Source organism: Myxine glutinosa, unplaced genomic scaffold (assembly GCF_964187855.1).
Source record: "Myxine glutinosa unplaced genomic scaffold, kmMyxGlut1.1 SCAFFOLD_370, whole genome shotgun sequence".
Taxonomy (NCBI): Eukaryota; Metazoa; Chordata; class Myxini; order Myxiniformes; family Myxinidae; genus Myxine; species Myxine glutinosa.
In genome coordinates this window covers 239,219-244,504 of record NW_027616478.1, presented here as the reverse complement: position 1 = coordinate 244,504, position 5,286 = coordinate 239,219, and the positions used below count along the sequence as shown (strand labels likewise).

The 5,286-nt window shown below is 51.5% G+C and overlaps 1 pseudogene; it reads right to left on the bottom strand.

Moving 5' to 3' along the window:
* Positions 1-2,221: 2,221 nt before the first annotated feature.
* LOC144888969 (F-box only protein 44 pseudogene) lies at positions 2,222-2,800 on the bottom strand (annotated as a pseudogene).
* Positions 2,801-5,286: the final 2,486 nt, after the last annotated feature.

The window sequence follows — 5,286 nt, the reverse complement described above, 5'->3', positions numbered from 1 at the left end:
CTGTTTAATATCAAACCATGCCTTCCTCCTCCCTCACCTCTTCCCCCCGCCCCCCCTTAACTCCTCCCAACTCGATCAAAGGCAAAGCAATGCAACTTCCACGTAAATTACTGTGAAATTAACAAGAGAATTGTTAATTGAATTGAGAAATTAATTAAGAATCGTTAAGATAAAAATGAACAAGACTGAAATTAACTTTGTATCCACCCCGCCCCTCTCTCCCCCCTCCCTCCTCTCCTCCTTCCGCCCAACAAAAAATATTGAGGGCAATTTTTTTTTTTTTTTACATGTGAGTTCGTCTAACGACCAAATCTAGAAGTATTTCTCAATGTTAAAGGACTATTCTGTCCTACATATGGAGGAACCTTCATCACTGTAGAGATGAGAACATTAGAGGCATGATTTATTTAACCCTTGGATGCAGTGATTGGGCCTCGGATTTTTTGTTTTTTGTTGGCCCCCCCCCCCCCCTTCCCGCGCCTCCTCCCCCCAAGCCCTCTCACTTCCACACATCTCCCTGCTCTCAAATGTTGTGTATATTTTGTTTGTCTGGTTGATATTTTTGTGAAGTAAATGTTAGCTCTTTCACGAGCCTCGATTCAGTATACAAAAAAAAAAAAAAAAAAAAAAATTTCATTGACATAAATAAATAAAAAATTCATTCAGGCTCATGGGAAAATCTTCGTTCTTCACTTATAACCCGAAAATTTGACACGAATGCAGGCCTGGGGCCTTCGAGGCCCTGCATAAAAGTTGTTGTACTACTATGTTATATGATTAATTTTCTTGATATGAGCCTCATTATATGCTCCTTTCACTTGGTTACAAAGAATTCAGTGACAAAAATATGAAAATTTAAAAACTTTACACGAATACATTTGTGGGGCCTCCGAGGTCCAATGGCTGCGTTTATGTAGGATTTTTGACACCTGCATCTAAGAGTTAACCACAGGACAGCCAAAGGTGCATATTGTTTTTTACGATCAATGTAATTGTTCACATACATGTAATTTGGGGTTGGTGTGTTTGCTTGCTGTTCCCTCATGACCACGTTGCTCATGAGGTTGTGATGACAGGGAGAGTATGATTGTGGCCTAAGTGACAGACAATGGGATGATAGTATGGCCTAGAGGTATGCACACTCACCTCTAAGCTGTCTAGCCTGGGTTTGAATCCCAACTCGGCAACAAACTGTCATCTTGGTGTTTCACAGGCAGGGTCATTCATCAATGTGTGTCATCCCTCGGATCCAGGTTAAACTAGGAGTCCCGTCTACCGGCATTAGCCCGTGGATATTAAAGACCTGTCAAGTGTTAGGTCAAGGCAGCCGGTTAGTGAAAGACTTGGGCCAAAAACATTCCGCGGCCAACCCCACAAGAATGTGGGAATAATTATAGTTCTTAAAGAAGAAGAACACTGAAAAAAAAGTGAACTCTCCTCCCTATCGTTCACCTGGTTGTTGCAACCACGTTTACTCAGTTTATTCCTTTCGGCAATATTTGAACCGGTCAACATTGCACTGAGATTTTAACATCTTTTTAAATGTTTACATATTTTGGCCTATCTTGTTTGTTTTGTCATGTGTCAGAATGGTTTTGATAATCAACACCTGTTGCGATGTCATTAGGAATACGTTTCAGTTTGGGGGGTGGGGGGGTACATGCAGAGGCTAACTTCTGTTTCCTTGGTTACCACGTTGTGCTTATCCTTTACTGACGAGTTGTTTTATTTTCTAGCTTCTGTAGCATTTTGAAGTGAGTAATTGTCCATGAGCTGTTGCCTCGTCTCTCTGAGATCCAACAATGGAAGTGGTTTTGCTTTGGTTTTCCTCCAAGTACACTTGTTGGTCTTTTGGACACTATCAAACTACACTTGATGGACTCGTTCCTGTTCTTGAATTTCCTCTTTTCATTTTCACCTTAGGCCTCTATGCCTGAGCGGTTTATCTTGTTCTATCAACTTAGTTAGTTCTTTCACTTCAGACGACCCCTTTTGCTGCTGTTTCTTGTACTTTAAACTCCCCGCGTCCATGTGAATTCTCACGGACAGTCTTTCCGCAATCTCGCGGGTCAAAAGCATTTCGTATTCGCTTCTTTAACCATTTGTTGAAATAGCAAAAGGGAACGAATCATGTCGTGCAGCGAAAGGAGGCAACACCCTCGATGGAAATGAGGTCTTCGCCCCTTTTGGGTTCGTAGTGATTGCTAAGCGCAGATCATGATTATGCATGATCCTCGATGACCTCGTGAGAGGCTCCGGGGGGTACGACCATCACGCTGGCTCGGGTCATTCGACTCCCGAACCACGGAACCCAGAACTGTGTATCATTACCGGAGTGTTCGAATTCCAGGTAGCGCGCACTGGGGCCGTAGTGCTCCAAGACCAGCACGGCTTGCTTCCACGACCCATCGTACCATCGCGGGATGAGTTCCAGTTGTACGGTCTTCTCCACGATAACCGCCTTTTGGTCTGCGGCCAACAGACGGCAACACAATCTGTAAAGGCATCCCAAGTTGGCGGAATACCATTCTGACACCACAATGTCCGGCTGATTGTCCAGGAAGACCTCCCAATGTCCCTCGGCCAGGAGATCAATGGTCTGCTTTTTGGTGCATTTTTGGTAGGAAGAGGCGAAGCATCGCTGGGTGAGTTCGTGCGGTTCCAAAAGGGGTACTTGGACATTTTGAACCTCCCACCCATCTCCTCCATCCATGGTGATGGTCCAGTCCCTGAAGCCCCGCCGCGCGCACGGGTTCCGCATCATGTTTCTCCCTATAGGTCGCAGTCGATGAAAGCGCATTGTTGTGGACTATGCCCGACATGGGTGGGTTGCATTGTTGTTGTCTCGGCTCTACATGGGTGGGTTGCATTGTTGTTGACAAGACCCGACACGGGTGGGTTGCATTGTTGTTGACAAGACCCGACATGGGTGGGTTGCATTGTTGTTGTCTCGGCTCTACATGGGTGGGTAGCATTGATGGGTAGCATTTGTGGGTGGGTAGCATTTCGTGAAATAAATTTCAGCGCAGACAAATCTTTACGCAGAAAGTTTTGATTTCGGAAAATGATGCTTTTCTTGCCTGTTGTTCCCATCTGGACACTTCCCAAGCCGCTTGGATCCCAAGTTCAAATCTCAAATACTTTACCGATTTATCTGCAGTCTCTTGATGTGTTTTGGATTCATCTAAAAGTCCACACTTTGTGAACGTTTAACACAATAAAACAAGTGCAATGTTGAGAGGAAGTGTCGTTCTTTGGCTCTCGTTTTTAGAGTTGGCTGTTTAATTCAGCTTAATTTTGCTTTTGTGAACTCTTTCATGTGAACATATTGTTATGAATTAGGGGTGGAGGAATATCTAGAGCCAGGTAGATCTGCATAGGTAGGTGCTCGATTGCTGTGATAGGGAATCTACCTGTAATAAGTTATATGTTTAGCCGGATGTCAGAATAAGTTGTATTGTGGCGGACACGAAAGCTCACTGGTGTGAGGGCATCATTCCACGCACCAAGTGGGCGGCGGCCACGCCCGAGGGGTAGGCGTGGCCGCGGGATATACACCGGGCGCGCAGCCCGGAGCGCGCCAGTGCTACAGTTGAGCTCGTTTAATAAAGACTCTTAAACTCACCGCGTTGTCCGCTTCCTTCTTGTTGTACAAGCAAGCGCGCGTAGCACCGCGCTTCATTGGTGACTCCGACGTTCTGGTCAGCCGTCGCTGACCACCCGAATACGCCATCGCAATGGCAAACCGCGGTCCAAATGAAACTCCCCGAGTTCTGGGAGACGCAAGCCGAAGTCTGGTTCCTGCAGGCAGAAGCCCAGTTCCGACTTCGAGGCATCACGGTGGACGAGACCATGTACTGCCACGTGGTCGCTTCCCTCGGGCCCGGCACGGCCGCCCGCGTCCTGCCGGTCCTGAGGAACCCACCGGCCGACGGCAGGTACGAGGCGATCAAGCGTCTCCTCCTCGCCACGTTCAGCCTCATGGTGGACGCACGGGCCGACCGCCTCCTGGACCTCCCCGAGCTCTGTGACACGCAACCGTCGGTCCGCATGGACCATATGCTGCCATTGATGGGCGACGAAACCCCGAACGCTCTTTTCCGGGCGTTATTTCGACGCCAGCTGCCGGCACGAGTCCGCCTCGCGTTGGCCGGTTCTGTGATGACGGAACCCCGAGCGCTCGCTGCCGAGGCCGACAGGTTCTTCGCGGCTTTGGACGCACAGGCGAGTTTTGGCGCGGCTGCCGCGCATCCCGAGGCTGACCCTGATGTTGATGCACCACACCTCGGGGATCCCGAGGCTGACGCACGCCGCGTGGCCGCCACCACGCCACGCCCACCACCACCGCGAAAACCGCGGCCTTCGCCGCAAACCTGGTGCCATTTCCACGCCAGGTTTGGCCACAAGGCGAGGACTTGTTGCCCGCCGTGCTCCTTCGGCAAGTCGGGAAACTACAAAGCCGGCGCTCGGTAGCGGCCCTGAGCGTCGGCCATTCCGGCAGCCTTCTTTTTATAATGGACACCTTGTCCGGGCGCCGTTTCCTATGTGATACGGGGGCAGAGGTGAGCATTATCCCTGCCTCTACGTCCGACAAGCACACCGCGGGCCAGGGCCCCGCGTTGCTTGCCGCGAACGGAACACCCATACGCACATTCGGGAAGCGCTGCCTCTCCCTGCGGTTCGGAAGGCAACGCTTCGAGTGGACGTTCGTAACCGCTAGTGTCCCCATGGCACTACTCGGTGCGGACTTCCTCTGTGCACACGGGTTGTTGGTAGATGTGAAGAACAGACGTCTTGTCCAGGCTGAAACGTTCAGCTCGCTGGCTTGCGCGCTGAGCAGCTCGTTGAGCGGCTCACTGAGCGGCTCACCGAGCGGCTCGCCAAGCGGCTTGCTGAGCGGTTCGGTCCCGGCGAGGTTAGTTTGTACGCTTCCGGCAGCGGACGACTTCACCCGCCTCCTCGCCAGCTTCCCGGCCCTTACGCGGCCCACCTTCTCGGCGGGGGCCGTCAAGCACGGGGTGGAACACCACATCCCCACCGCCGGGCCACCGGTCTACGCCCGGGCACGCCGCCTCGAGCCGACGAAGCTCGCGGTAGCTAAAGCGGAGTTCGCTACGCTGGAGCGGCTCGGCATCGTGCGGCGCTCCGAGAGTGCTTGGGCGTCGCCACTCCACATCGTGCCCAAGCCCGGCGGGGGATGGCGACCGTGCGGGGACTACCGGCACCTCAACGACGCCACCACCCCCGACCGCTACCCCGTCCCCCACATCCAGGACTTCTCTGCCC